This window comes from Oncorhynchus gorbuscha, linkage group LG01 (genome assembly GCF_021184085.1).
Source record: "Oncorhynchus gorbuscha isolate QuinsamMale2020 ecotype Even-year linkage group LG01, OgorEven_v1.0, whole genome shotgun sequence".
NCBI lineage: Eukaryota > Metazoa > Chordata > Actinopteri > Salmoniformes > Salmonidae > Oncorhynchus > Oncorhynchus gorbuscha.
In genome coordinates this window covers 52,072,843-52,088,295 of record NC_060173.1, presented here as the reverse complement: position 1 = coordinate 52,088,295, position 15,453 = coordinate 52,072,843, and the positions used below count along the sequence as shown (strand labels likewise).

General features: G+C 40.6%; 1 long non-coding RNA gene across 1 annotated transcript in view; it reads right to left on the bottom strand.

Moving 5' to 3' along the window:
• Positions 1-52: 52 nt before the first annotated feature.
• LOC124039636 overlaps positions 53-15,453 on the bottom strand; it is a 31,664-nt gene continuing 16,263 nt past the window's right edge. The window contains exons 4-5 of the long non-coding RNA XR_006839609.1: positions 13,120-13,232; positions 53-580 (exon numbers count right to left, since the gene is read on the bottom strand). This is a non-coding gene — a long non-coding RNA (uncharacterized LOC124039636). The remainder of the gene's footprint in view (positions 581-13,119; positions 13,233-15,453) is intronic.

The window sequence follows — 15,453 nt, the reverse complement described above, 5'->3', positions numbered from 1 at the left end:
GTGGATGTCTTAATACTTTATTCCATCGCACTGTACATTTGTGAACCACACGACTCGAACAGGATTGTTAAGAGAATATGCGTCTCCTTGGCGGGATGACACGACTCGAGAGTTGGGCATTGTTTATGTTAAACGCATTAGCTTGTAATCCAGACAGAAAGTCTCACAACAGTCTAGCCTAGGCTGCTTTTGTCTTCAAGACACCCCCTCCAAAATTGGTAGTTCATTAAAACGGAGGCTATTCTTTTCATCCTGCTTAGATGACCAGGCGTATGAATAGGATGCCATTTAACGTGGCCAACTACAGTGTTATCTTATAAAGGTCCTTCAGAATTCATCTATAAATGAAAGACAGCAAAGAGCCAAATAAACACACCAATCATGTATTTTGACAGGATATTTCAGCATTTGAGATTTTATGAAGAGACGTTCCAAAAGCATCAAATGAATACAGCAATTCCATGTGTACATATTAGGATCTAAATACATGGATATATTCAGCACATTTCATATGTTACGTCCATCTGTACGAGTTGCACCTGTAGTTGTTCAAATTGCTCTCAGATCCCACCACAAACATCTGAAAAACAGTCATTCAAAGTAATACTTAATGACACCGCAGCCAAAAATAGAGGATTTAAAAAATAAAAATAGAAGAGAAATCAACAATTCATCAGCCCATTCACACACTCATATTCTGAATGATTTAAAACAGCAACAACCTCAATGCTGAAAATATGCGACAGCTTCTCAATCTCCAGCAAAGAAGTATACATATTTACCCAGCTATAACACAACATAACTCACAGCTGTCATTATCAGCCATGATTTCAAATATGACCATTTGTAAATGAAATAAAAACAGCAGCAAATTGTACAGATTCTTCACGACTGTGGAGCTTCTCTAAACAACCGACAGCTTCTTTTGGTACAAAAAAACATATTCTCTTTTGGAGAACATGTTGGCAACATGTCATTTTTCAACGGATCATCACGTCTGAAATTAGAGACAAGCATGTATTCACACATACCTATAGGCAAACACACACATCGATTATACATAAACACAAAGTGTTCCCAGTAACACATACAAAATATGGAAGTTACTGAAATTGCAATATCTCCTTTGAGGGGAAATATAAACAAAAGAGCATTGTGCAGTTGGAATGGGACAAACCCATTCAGAATTATAGAAAATATATGGACTCTCATCTTGACAATATTCTGAAACTCCTGGGTGTTGCATACATTTCCACTGAAACACACAGCCCTAGAAACACACACTCCCCTAGTATCGATACATTCAAGTGTGCCCATAGCCCATCCACATAATTGCTGACGAGGTGTCTGACAATGAAAACTGGACTGCAACTTTCCCTCATTTATGTCCAGTGCATATAACTTTGCACCCATTCTTTTTTATCACATGTGCATGTTTATCTCTGTTCTGCACTAAAAGTCCACATTTGACATTTGTTATATGCCAATCAATAATTTCCTTGATGTGTATGTGTTTAAAATAGCTTCCCACAGTCATACGAAGAGCGCTACATTTCAGCACCACCGTTCATTGGACAGCGACACTCGTCAACAGTCTCCACCTCGGCCACTCACACGTTCCCAGACTTCGAAACGTTTCCTCGATATCAATGCAGTTGTTTATAGAAAAAAAATCTAACTTTTTTGGGGTTCCAAAGACCGGTATGCACAAAATATGCACAGGGCCTGCATTTTTTTCGAGCTCTTCACTGCTACCACGTGCTGCACGTGCTTTAAAATTATATTTCAATTTACAGACCTGCACTTCAAGTATCGGATCAATTCTAACCTGGTCACACAATGAAACTGCCATTGGCTACCGAATTGCTCTAATATTTCACAACTTTTGAAACAGGCTTACAAAATATTAAAGTGGTAGTTGTACACCATCCTTTGTGTAGGAGTAATGAACAAAAGACTGGTGTCCTGACAAACGTCTGCAACATCTGTCACAGTACCACACACGCAGGGTTTTCAAATAGGCTACCACAAAACCGCCTGCTCCTTCACAAACGAGTAAACCGCGTTCTAACTGAGAAGAATAGCAATACTCTACAGATCCCAAGCATAGTCTTCTTGTCATGTAGGTTGCTGTGTGTATCAATCATTTCAGTTCTAACTTTATCAAACACTTCTGAAACTAACAATCTACTGGGCACACACTGGTTGAATCAACGTCGTTTTCACGTCATTTCAATTAAATGAAGTGGAATAGACGTCTGTGCCAAGTGGGAAGCAATTTACTATTGTCATACTATTACTGCACAGAACAAATGGCATTTTATGTGAAATTAACGTATTTTTATCCTCTTAAAAATTACAGTATGGTGATAATACACACACACACACACACACACACACACACACACACACACACACACACACACACACACACACACACACACACACACACACACACACACACACACACACACACACACACACACACACACACACACACACACACACACACACACAGAATAATTGTATAATTATAATAACTTTATAAAACAATCCCAAACAAACTAACCATTTTCTATTGTTTTAGTTTTACTACATAATTAAAGTCAATCTGAAAAATGACAGTACAATGATAATATTTGTGTGGTCAAATCAAATCACTAAACAAGGTCGTACATAAAGGCCACATGATTTTGCTAGCAAAAAAAAGTCTAACTGTCTACTGCTAAAATCGATTCCATTTCTTCAAATATTTTTCTAGCAAGATATTCATGCACACCCTTTTACAAGTATAGTCCCTTTCACAGACTCCTCTTACACACTGTACACTGTCACACACACACTCTCTTCAAACACACACGCACCCTTTCACAGACTCCTCTTACACACTGTATACTCGCACACACACACTCTTCAAACACACACGCTCCCTTTCACAGACTCCTCTTACACACTTTATACTCGCACACACACTTCCTTTCACAGACTCCTCTTACACACTGTACACTGTCACACACACACTCTCTTCAAACACACACGCACCCTTTCACAGACTCCTCTTACACACTGTATACTGTCACACACACACTCTCTTCAAAACACACACACTCCCCTTCAGACTCCTCTTACACACTGTATACTGTCACACACACACTCTCTTCAAAACACACACACTCCCCTTCACAGACTCCTCTTACACACTGTATACTCGCACACACACACTCCCTTTCACAGACTCCTATTACACACGGTATACTGTCACACACACACTCTTCAAACACACACACACACTCTTCTTACACACTGTATACTGTCACACACACTCTTCAAACACACACACTCTTCAAACACACAAACTCCTTTTACACACAGTATACTGTCACACACTCCTCTTACACACACACTCTATTCAAACACACACACTCCCTTTCACATACTCCTCTTACACACGGTATACTGTCACACACACACACTCCCTTTCACAGACTCCTCTTACACACTGTATACTGTCACACACACACCCCTTTCACAGACTCCTCTTACACGCTGTATACTGTCACACACACTGTCTTCTAACACACACACTCCCTTTCACAGACTCCTCTTACACACTGTATACTGTCACACACACTGTCTTCTAACACACACACTCCCTTTCACAGACTCCTCTTACACACAGTATACTCTCACACACACATCCCTTTTACCGACTCCTCTTACACACTGTATACTGTCACACACACACACTATTCAAACACACACACACACACTATTCAAACACACACACACACTTTTCTCCCACACTGAATATTATTTGAGTGTTCAAAGGACATTTGTGTATTCTAGTAATCAAATCATAAATTATCTGCATCAAAATTGACTTCCTAATATGTGCTGGACATAGCCTATATATTAATAGCCTAATATACACTACCAGTCAAAAGTATGGACACACCTACTCATTGAAGGGTTTTCTTTATTTTGACTATTTTCCACATTGTAGAATAATAGTGAAGATGTGAAAACTATGAAATAACACATAAGGAATCATGCAATAACCAAAAAAGTGTAACAAATCTAAATATATTTAATATTTTAGATTCTTCAAAGAAGCCACCATTTGCCTTGATGACAGCTTTGCACACTCTTGGTATTCTCTCAACCAGCTTCACCTGGAATGTTTTTCCAACAGTTCTTGAAATTTTCCGCATTGACTGACCTTCATGTCTTAAAGTAATGATGGACTGTCTTTTATCTTTGCTTATTTGAGCTGTTCTTGCCATAATATGGACTTGGTCTTTTACCAAATATGGCTATCTTCTGTTTACCACCCCTACCCTGTCACAACACAACTGATTGGCTCAAACACATTAAGAAGGAAAGAAATTCCACTTTTAACAAGGCACACCTGTTAATTGAAATGCATTCCAGGTGACTACCTCATGAATCTGGTTGAGAGAATGCAAGGAGTGTGCAACGCTGTCATCAAGGGTGGGTACTTTGAAGAATCTCAAATATAACATATATTGTGATTCGTTTAACACTTTTTTGGTTACTACATGATTCCATATGTGTTATTTCATAGTTTTGATCTCTTCACTATTATTCTACAATGTATAACATAGTCAAAATAAAGAAAAAAACTTGAATGAGTAGGCATGTCCAAACGTTTGACTGGTACTGTATATATTTTTTAAGTATACTCATATGTCAAAAGACATATGGAGTTACAGTATTAACATTCAGAATGTTATCTGTACGTTTACGGACAATCAAATTGTACAATTGTGTTTCATCCCGTGGTTATAGCATAGACAAGGGCCATGTCCCAAACAGCACCCTATTCCCTTTATTTGTGAACGACTTTTAACCAGAGCCCCACGGGATGTACACCGGGGATTTATTACCTGTGTTTTCCTCTGTTGGGAGAGTGACAGGTGTGTCTCTGATTTGGTCCAGGTTCATCGGAATGGCCAGTTGAAAAGGACACACACACACACACACACACTTCTCCTGTAACGCAAACAAACATACATTTTGTATTTCAGCCCCTCCAGGATACCGAGGCTGTCTGACAAAATGGGTGTCGCTAGAATAACGTGTTGTGTCCTCCGTTTCTTTCCGCCTCTCACCGGAAGACAAAACAAATCCACAGCCATTTACTCGCGGTAAAAGCCATGCATCTTTTCCAGCACACTCACGGCGTCTCTCCCTTTCACACACTTCATAAACCTTGTATACACACTCCTCTTACACACACACACACACACACACACACACACACACACACACACACACACACACACACACACACACACACACACACACACACACACACACACACACACACACACACACACACACACACACACACACACACACACACACACACACAATTGTCTTTAAATGTTGGAGTAAAAAAAAAATGTCCACCTCAACAACAGCAATATAAGCATCCAATAACTGGTCCTAATAGATATTTCACGTGTGCTAAAAAAACAAACATTTTTTTCCCCTCTCACATCAAATGAACAATGGGATACTTCACAAATGGGACAGGAAGCTTGACGACTCTTCGTTATTTTTTTCCTGTTCTAAGAATGCTTTCTGTTATAACCTCTTTACCAAACTTGATATGTTTTAGAGGGACTAGGAGGACAAGAGCTTTAAATCAATTAACAATTCACTAGAGCTACCTACTGTAATACAGTATTTGGACGAATTTGTGCATTTTCTGTTAAGAACATATATGATGTATAGTTGTACATGTGTGGCTTCCTATCTGTACTTACAGTAACTTATATCTGTACTTACAGTAACTTATATCTGTACTTACAGTAACTTATATTTGTACTTACAGTAACTTATATCTGTACTTACAGTAACTTATATCTGTACTTACATTAACTTATATCTGGACTTACAGTAACTTATATCTGGACTTACAGTAACTTATATCTGGACTTACAGTAACTTATATCTGGACTTACAGTAACTTATCAAACAAAGCATTTGAAATATAAACCGTTTTTCCCGACGTAAAGTCAGGACCACCACAATACATGCGTGATTTTCTTGTTCACAGATAGCAACATTTTATGAGAACTGGAGCAACAGGAAATGACGGAATCTGATGGCAAAATGTCTGCACAATGGTAGAAATGTGCGTCGTACCGTCACGGGATGCTGTGTCCAAATCAAAAGGTGGCACATACACCTGTCTGCCTGGACCACATTGGAACCGTTATTTTAACCATGTTCATTTTAGTCCGTTTCATCGCAATGCATGTTGGGAAAGACGCTCCTTTTTGCCACGTTTTATACCACGCTGGTTGACACCGACACACAGCCAGCATATATGAAAGGTAAAAAAGGGAAGATTTTAGCACATCAACTCAGTGATAAAAGAAACATTTACTGTTTATGTAAATATATAATGAAAGTTCACATATCATAAGAATCCCTTCCCTGTTTTTCAGGCGTATGCGTGCGTCACTTTCAGCACTAGGAAACACACTCACACACTCCACAATCATGAACACAATGATCCGTGCACACTGCGTGTGTGTGTGTGTGTGTGTGTTTGTGAACCTCATTCTAACACCCTTCTACCCGTCTCTCTGTACAAACTGTCCTCTTCAGCATACACACCGAAACCATACAGTGTCACCCCACTCTCCAACCCTACCCCAAATACATCACCACCCTTACCACCCATATATATATATAGAGAGAGAGAGGGTGGCGGTCGTTACCTACTTATACCCCCTCTCTGTAACTTTCGGGACTCTTCTCCTTCTATTCGATCCCCGGCTGCTTTCGTCCTTCTCTTCTTCCTTTCTTCTCTCAGGACAGACACATCCCTCTGTGTCCCCACTCCCCCCCCCCCCAATTTACGAAATCATGTCTTTTACAAATCTCCTACGAAAACACAAGATAAAAAGACAGAGAGCATAAGACTCTGCTCATAACAATGGGAGTAATGCACCTTTTTTTTGTGGACAAATACAGTGCAAAGGACACACACACACACACGTGTCAAAACAATCCAGACACAAGCGTGTGCCGTCCGGCCCTCCAAGCATTTTTTAACGTCTCCTATCTCAAGAAACTGATATACACACAAGTTCCAGATTGGTGAACACTATTTCTCCTGAACCATTTGGGCATGACATGCTGTCTTAAAGCACTCTTCTGTGCCTTGACGTTACATTTTCATTCAAAATACCCTGTGAAACGGAGATACAAATTCAAGGGAAAAACAGGAATGTTACCAGGAAAGTAACAGGAAAGTTAGCCGGAGTTTTGCGAACCTAGAAAGGCCCCACATGTGGTGCTGTGTCACACTCCGTTTGACATTACTTACAAGGAACTGTGTCATCGGCCCGAGCGGAGCACGTTACATGGGGGTACAGTAATTAACGGAGCACCATTCTGTTCGTGTCCAGGTAGGGGGAGTGGTGCTCCTCTTCGGGGCAGGACTCTGACTGTGGGTGTCACAGTCATAACAGCCCCCAGACATCTCTGGACAGGCTGTTTACTGTTCCTGAATGTGTTACTTCGGTGGGGAGGACACACACACACTCAAATGCATAAACACAAGCACACACACACAAACAAACACACAAAATGGCTGCCATGCTCCATCAAGAAGGGTGCTGTTGAAAGGAGTCCCCATACCACAATATAAGGTACAGTGAGACTGGATAAAATGTTCTATATCAGTGAAATTATTGCTATTTGTTTCACTATACCAACAGCTTTAAAAAGGAATGCCCCTCTTTGTAACACACTGTACTTTCCACGTTCCAACAAGTTTGTCATTCTTCAAACCAAAGTAACAAGGCTTTAAGTTTGTTAAAGTATTATTGTTTGTTGACATATTTGGACGTGATAAAACGCGACATGGTAGCGATTCCTATTAGGTAACCTGGCACATTTAGCCCTATGCTAACCTGGCCAGGTGGCCGTGATTAGTTCCTCTAACAAGTTCACACGTGTAGAATAACCCGGTGACTGCACAGACGCACTCTGGTATTGTTTACGGGTGACCACATCCATCTGGTGAGAACAGAGACCTTCGGGGCAGTCCACGCACACACACTCATCACACCCATCACACACACTCATCACACACATTCATCACGCACGCACACTCATCACGCACGCACACTCATCACGCACGCACACTCATCACACACGCACACTCATCACACACGCACACACACACACACAACACACACATACTCATCACACACATCACACACATCACACACAACAACACACACACACACACACACACTCATCACACACACACTCATCACACACACACTCATCGCACACACTAATCACAAATCACATCACACACTCATCACACACCACACACACACACACATCGCACACTCATCGCACACTCATCGCACACTCATCACACACTCATCACACACTCATCACACACACTGTTCATTGAAATTGTTTACAGCTCCAATTTACCTTTGGTCTCCTAAAAAATGTATGTCCCCTTTTGTTTTTAGTTTACAAGCTACTTTCCAGAAACAGCTTCCAGTCAGAAAACCTGTCACTCATGTCTGTGTCTTTGTTTTTAAAAAGTACAACAACAAAAAAACAGGACTTTGACATTCAGCGTTTCCTTCTCGGTTTCTGGAGACTAAAAGGCAAATGTACTATTTCCCAGACTGAGATTAAGCCTATTCCTGGATAATTAAAAGCAAAAAATATTCTTTGAAGAATCTCCATTGATATTGTTTAGTCCAGGACTTGGCTTAATCTGTCCATGAAACCGTCCCTAAGAGTTTGTATCTATACTGTTATCTTTTACAGAAGGGAAACAAAACTAACGGCGATCATTTGCTTCATTGGTAGTTTACCGTAGTCAAATATTTATCCTCCCCCACCCCTACCCCCCCTATAACTCTTCCCCAAGTCGTTGCTGCTGGAGAATGTGTTCGCATTTAAAACCTTCATCAACCCAGCATGAACTGTCAATCATTAGAATAGTACAAATAGTTAAAAACCGTATAGCGATCCGGTGCAGACCTACAAAGTAACTATTTGAAAAGGTTCAAATACCTGAGAAAGTTATATACAGTCAACATTGTAATTAAGAGAGTGCACTGTTGTGTTTAGTGTATATATTTATTTGATCTTTATTTAACTAGGCAAGTCAGTTAAGAACAAATTCTTATTTTCAATGACGGCCTAGGAACAGTGGGTTAACTGCCTGTTCAGGGGTAGAATGACAGATTTGTACCTTGTCAACTCAGGGGTTTGAACTTGCAACCTTGCGATTACTAGTCCAACGCTCTAACCACTAGGCTACCCTGCGTGTATGTTCTTGTCTATGCTTGATTCTGTGTAAGAAGGCCACAATAACTAACATCTAACTGCATACATCTACAGTACGACCAGAATCATATCAGTCAATGGTTCCACTTGAACGACTTACAGGGACTTTTTTAAAAAGGGACGCGAACTCAAAATGACAATCCTGTGTTTTCGTGTTTGCACAGAGCCACAACCAAAATGTCCCCGCACGGACAATAAAGTCATCTTAACTTTACAACCCGATTAACGAAAGTGGTTCAAATAGTTGAAAACCATTAGAAAGCCAGCAGGCACAGCAATTACATTTACATTTACATTTAAGTCATTTAGCAGACGCTCTTATCCAGAGCGACTTACAAATTGCTAACAATGGATCAAATATAGAAACCCTTTTCAAAATGTGTAGACAAATACATGATTTGGAATGGTTCAAATGGTTCAAATGGTTCAAATAGATCCCAAGGAACTGTTTTTTTTTTTTTTTTTTTTACAAACCTTCCTTCGCATCCAATTGTCTTTTCTTCCCTCGCCTCTCGGAATCTAAAATCTTCCCCCAACTCATTTGTTTCTCCTTCCGCTTGCTTTTCCGTTGTGTTTTGCCCTCTCTATATTTGCCTCTATTCTCATCTCATTTATTTGCATCTCATCGCACCTCTGTACATCCTGGTTTTGTAGACAACAGACGCTTACTTGACGTTTGAACAAAACTACGTTGATCCGTTCGCGGTGGAATGGTAAGAGCATCGATATACTGCTTTGACACCACCTTCGCAGACAGACACATACGCTCACTCTAAAGGATGCATCTGTTGGGGTGTCATGTGTTCTGTACAGGCCTAATACACACACAGGATCCGGGAGCAACTAAGACGACTTGTTTGGACAAGTGTACAAACCTGCCCAGTAATAACGATTCTTCCTATGGCTGCAACAGAACTTGTCAAGCTCAGTGAAAGAGAAAAAGTAACATGTTTTTTTTTTGGTGGTTGAGAGAAAAAGTAACATCTTTTTTTTGGTGGTTGAGAGAAAAAGGTAACATGTTTTTTTTGGTGGTTGAGAGAAAAGGTAAATGCATTTTTTTTATAGGACTGTTTGCTTTGTTAGCTTCAGCTATGGACTAATTGCAGGTTGAATAATGCTGTAATCTACAGAGTTTTGCACATGACTATTACTGCAACAATGTTGACCACATTTCTTTGTGTTATCATGCTGTATATACAGACGAGCAATAGAGAAATACACTCTTGATATTGGTTAAGCACAAAGATACAAAGGAAACCAATTTCAACAACCACTACAATGGTTAAAAACCCTTCTAAACTTCTACAACGTATTCTTTTCTGTCAGAACAATTGTCTTCGATAGATATTAGATATACTTCTAGTTTCAGCTTCAATGGTCAGTCTTGAATTTGATCCTGTTTCCAAAAAAAAAAAAAAAGAAGGATTTCATCTGTGATTCAATTGTACATTTATTGTATCCAATGAAATTATGTACTTAAATAAAAGCTCTCAAACCTTTTAGAAATAATTGGTCATTTTCAGGTCGCTTTTTATTATGACATATTTCCTTATAACAGCATGAGAAACAGCTGGTTGCTCATTTTCTTGTGATTTGAACGAGTCCATATCACACACGTTTGTCGTCTCAATTTACTGTACATAGTACTCCTCAACTGAGGCTAGCTGTATTTTAATACCACACAACCCTTTAGTAATACAAGTAAGTCAACTGGCATGAGTATTTTTCTTTCTGTTTTGGAAAATGAAAACCTAACACTGCAATCTCGAAAAGGAATTACACACCTACAGTATAAATCAAGATACTTTCAGAGTATTTGGGCAATATCTTCTGTAGCACTGGTCAAATTCATAACTAACATTGTCACCCCAAAAGGTGACAGAACAATGTAGTTCTTTCAATTAGCACTCTCTTAAATGGTTTATTTTCAATACAGTCGTCTTCTCAGAAATATTACTCTATAGATTAGATATAATTTCGTGATTTGTTTTGCTAAAAATGTATTTCTGCAGCAATGAATACTTAAACTATACTCAAATCAGAATGGATAAATACGTTCTGTTTTGAACCTCATGGTGTGTGTGTGTGTGTGTGTGTGTGTCCAAGAGAGAGAAAGTGTGTGAGTGATAGAGTGAGTCATCGTGTGCGAACATAAGGGGCGTCGTCATAACTGAGAACTTACAAATGAATGTGCGTATGCCCGGCATATGTACGTTTCTGAGCCTGCGTGTGTGTGTGTGTGTGTGAAAGTCAAGACGTTCACTTCTGTGTCCACGTGTGAGTGTGTGTCAGATCCATCTATGTCAGAGGCTCCATAGAGGGTTAGAGTTAACCCCTAACCCCCCTCCCAAAGTACCCCCCCCCCCTCCAGGAGGCTGAGTCATCCCTCAGCCTGCCCCATTTTCCACAACCGCCTTACAACGACGGGCTCCTCTCCTTCCGTCAGAGATGTGAGAGAGAAAGGGAGAGATGGAGGGCCGGGTGAATGGCAGCTGCCAGCCTGGTACAGAAAAGTGCCCCGTGTTTTAGTTTGACCTAGAACTCACTTTCCACTAAAGCAACTATCAACCACCCTAGCATATGCATGGATAATGTGAAACGACGTGACGTCTTCCTTTTAGCTCCTAACTGTCTGCGACAGGAAACAAAAATTAGCTTTTGCTATTTGGAAGAATCCAAGGGTGTATTCACAAGGAACCAAATGGAACCGAAGCTGAAAACGTTTGTTTTTATTGCAAAAACGTTCCCGTTGAAAAAAAAAAACGTTTTGCTACGGTGTAGGACTAATTAATACACCTCAGGTAGCCCCTCCCATCTTTCAGTCTATTGTCTTCCCTTTGGTGACAAATGAACACAGGTTCAGTATAGGCTGGGCACACACAGGAAGTGGATCATGATTGAGTGCTTTCACACTCACTCAACCAGGTGACAAGTGTACAGTGTGGAGGAGTAGTGAACTACTAATTTAACTGCATTTTGCAGTAGCTTGGTGGTAGTTTATTAACTAAATTCAACTTTTGCTATTGTTTTCAGTAGTTTTTATTTATTTAATTGCCACGTAGCAGTGTAGCGAACTACTGGAACTACACACTACTTTTTTTTGCAAAAAGAAAAGAAATAGAACTGAAGTAGGTAAGAATTTCCTTTCTTTTTCAGCATCAGACCTTCCCAATTCTCCCTTGAAACATAGTTTTTGTGTTTAATAGGCACATTCTGTTAACGTATGACCTCAAAGTGATCTGCCCTTGCAATTTGTACTCCATGACGTTTCAGATCATTTTCCAAGAAGCAGTGTGGATGTCGTGAACTATTTTCCCAAAGTAACTTGAGTTCATATTCTTTTTCTTAAATGTGGCTTCAGTGTAGCTTAACTTCTGTCAGTGTGAAGTAAACGGTAGCTTGGTAAACAATATTTTCACAGTAGCTTCGCCAACACCGCAAGTGTAACAGTAATAGTCTGAGCCGCCGTGCTGCATTGTAAGAGTACTAGAAACAGGGATCTTTTTTTGGGTGGAACCTTTTCACTGATAGCAGCAAGCACAGTTGCATTGCAAGACGATTGGAACCTACACTGGGGCATCATCTAAGATACGTTAAATTCCAAGGTATGGAACAGTACAAATAACGCTCCTTCTGCAAAATACATCCCTCCTATTTGTCCGTTTCAGAACAGCAACATTTGAGGGAAATGGCTTCATTTTTTGGGACTTTTTGTAATTCTTTGAAATGTGTGTGCAGCTATAGTGATCACACCTTAATCAGAAGCAGCCGGGAAGAGGTGGGGGAGGGGGGGTGGGGCAGTAAGGCATCGTAGAGTCATTCACGGCGTCACTCAGGACTCCCTCTGTCACAGAGTCAGGGAGGCTCTGGCAATAGGAAGGAAAAAGAGAAAGAGGGGGAAAGTGTGAAAGATGAAGAGAGAATGGGAGACAGAATGAGAAGGGGGGAGAGAGGGGAAGAAAAGAAGACAGAATAACAGCAGGCTCAGAGACAGTTTCTACCTACAAGCCATCAGACTGCTGAACACTTGATCTGGACTGACCACCTGCTCTGGTTCTCCACACCTTGGCACACATGCACTCACTCATTCACTCACGCCCACACGGACACACATTCATGCTACACACACAAACATCACAACTGCTGCTACAAGACTCTTATCTACTATTTCTAATACTGCACAATTTAAACACTCCCTCCTTCCCTGATACATGTGTAAATATTGGACTATAAATGGTTTCTTCCTGAATTATACGTATGCTAAAATGTTTATTCTATTCTACTGAGCCATTTACTTTATGTTAGTATTCTTACCTTTTATTATTTATTATTATTGTTGCATTGTTGAAAAGGGACCTGCAGGTAAGCATTCCGTACACCATGTGTATCCTGTATAGTCGTGGCCAAAAGATTTGAGAATGACACAAATATTAATTTCCAGAAAGTTTGCTGCTTCAGTATCTTTAGATATTTCTGTCAGTGGAATAGTGAAGTATAATTACAAGCATTTCATAAGTGTCAAAGGCTTTTATTGACAATTACATGAAGTTGATGCAAAGAGTCAATATTTGCAGTGTTGACCCTTCTTTTTCAAGACCTCTGCAATCCGCCCTGGCGTGCTGTCAATTCACTTCTGGGCCACATTCTGACTGATTGCAGCCCATTCTTGAGGATTGACAACAAGTTCTCAATAGGATTAAGGTCTGGGACGTTTCCTCGCCATGGACCCAACATATCGATGTTTTGTTCCCCAAGCCACTTAGTTATCTCTTTTGCCTTATGGCAAGGTGCTCCATCATGCTGGAAAAGGCATTGTTTGTCACCAAACTGTTCCTGGATGGTTGGGAGAAGTTGCTCTCGGAGGATGTGTTGGTACCATTCTTTATTCATGGCTGTGTTCTTAGGCAAAATTGTGAGTGAGCCCATTCCCTTTGCTGAGAAGCAACCCTGCACTTGAACGGTTTCAGGATGCTTTACTGTTGGCATGACACAGGATTTTTTTCCGGATGCCCCAAACAATCGAAAAGGGGATTAATCAGAGAAAATGACTTTACCCCAGTCCTCAGCAGTCCAAACCCTGTACCTTTAGCAGAATATCAGTCTGTCCCTGATGTTTTTCCTGGAGAGAAGTGGCTTCTTTGCTGCACTTCTTGACACCAGGCCATCCTCCAAAAGTCTTCGCCTCACTGTGCGTGCAGATGCACTCACACATGCCTGCTGTCATTCCTGAGCAAGCCCTGTAGTGATGGTGCCCCGATCCCACATCTGAATCAACTTTAGGAGACGGTCCTAGCGCTTGCTGGACTTTCTTGGGTGCCCTGAAGCCTTCTTCACAACAATTGAACCGCTCTCCTTGAAGTTCTTGATGATCCGTTGATTTAGGTGCAATCTTCCTGGCAGTAATATCCTTGCCTGTGAAGCCCTTGTTGTGCAAAGTAATGATGACGGCACGTGTTTCCTTGCAGGTAACCATGGTTGACAGAGGAAGAACAATGATTCCAACCACCACCCTCCTTTTGAAGCTTGCAGTCTGTTATTCAAACTCAATCAGCATGACAGAGATCTCCAGCCTTGTCATTGTCAACACTCTGTGTTAACGAGAGAATAACTGACATGATGCCAGCTGGTCCATTTATGGCATGGCTGAAATGCAGTGGAAATGTTTTTGGGGGATTCAGTTCATTTGCATGGCAAAGAGGGACTTTGCAATTAATTGCAATTAATCTAATCACTCTTCATAACTTTCTGGGGTATATGCAAATTGCCATCATGCAAACTGAGGCAGCAGACTTTGTGAAAATGAATACTTGTATCATTCTCAAAACTTTTGGCCACGACTGATGAACTTGAAAAAGAAAGAGAGAGAGAGAGAACGAGGGAGAAAGAAGCGGCGAGAGCGAGAGAATGAGAGCGAGAGAGAGAGAGAGAGAGAGAGAGAGAGAGAGTAAGTACAGAAAAGTACAGAAAAGAAGAGAGGAAGGGAAAGGAGAGAAAAGTGAGAGAAAACAGTCAGAGAAAGACAGAGAGAAACAAGTTGTGGCCAGCTCTAATTCTGCCTGTAAGATATAACACCAGGCTCTTGACAGA